We start from the raw sequence: 1,060 nt of genomic DNA on the forward strand, positions 1-1,060 counted from the left end.
CGCCCGGCCTGGGGGGCGGGAGAGACTAGCCCTTTGCTCTGCTGCACCCCCTGCCCCTCCTCCGCAGACAGCCCCCATCCCCGCGGGGGCTTTCCCACGATGCTCTGGGTCCTGCGGACTCCCCAGGCGGTGTCCCCTTTGTCTACCCTGCCCACGGACCTGCACTGCCTTCGGGTCACTGCCTCTCGCCAGCCTATGCACCCGGCCATCAGGAGGCCTCTGGCTTTGGGGTCCCACCAGGCCCCTTCTGCAGCCTCCTCTGTGCTGCAGCAGGCCTGCTCTGGGAGCAAACCCTGTGACAGCTGCGAACCAGGGGCCTCTGGGGAATTGTCTGGCCTCAATTTCCCGGGCTGTAAAATGGATTATAAATAAAGCATAAAGGGGCTGCCTTCTGGCCCACCCTGAACCCTGCCTGCCTCTCCACTCCTGTTCACCCCGCCAGTCACCGCTTTGGATTAGGAGGCATTTCATTGGCACCTGAGTTACACCTCCTAATTGAGCACGTTGCTATTTTTGTGGTGAACTGTGGGAACTGTCACATAAATGGAAATAAATAGAAGGTCTAGCTTTGCCGTCGAGTTCTGGAAGTCTCTTCGTCTCAGATTTACGGAATTTGACGTTTCTGAGAAAGGGTTGGGGCAGGGGTGGATGATCCAACACTGGTGAGTCAGACTTCTGAACATTCCATTCCTCGGCCCCAGTGGCTTTCGGGGGGAGGGCAGAAGTGAGGTCCCAGAAAACCCTGGGCTTTGCCATCCAATCCAGTGGGTCAGTGAACCTGGGCTCTTGGATGTTTAGCGCATGTGAATGCTTGCCAGAGTTGGTGGGTGGCAGTCACCACCGCAATGGCAACTGCTTCCTTGTTGGAGCTAGGCCAGGAGCCGTGCTGGTGGGCACCATGGAGGGGCCACAGGGGCTCCATCTTCAAGGTGACAGACCTGCCACCATAAGGTTGAAGACACAGCTTGAACGAAGGGCAACGGGTGTGTATGTACAAGAGCAACTGGTATTCTAAGAACTGCCAGCAACTCGGGGCAGGATCCTGGTGGTGGGAGGTGGA

The sequence above is a fragment of the Echinops telfairi genome, unplaced genomic scaffold (assembly GCF_000313985.2).
Source record: "Echinops telfairi isolate 266 unplaced genomic scaffold, ASM31398v2 ScPeMD7_70;HRSCAF=299, whole genome shotgun sequence".
In the NCBI taxonomy this organism is placed as follows: domain Eukaryota; kingdom Metazoa; phylum Chordata; class Mammalia; order Afrosoricida; family Tenrecidae; genus Echinops; species Echinops telfairi.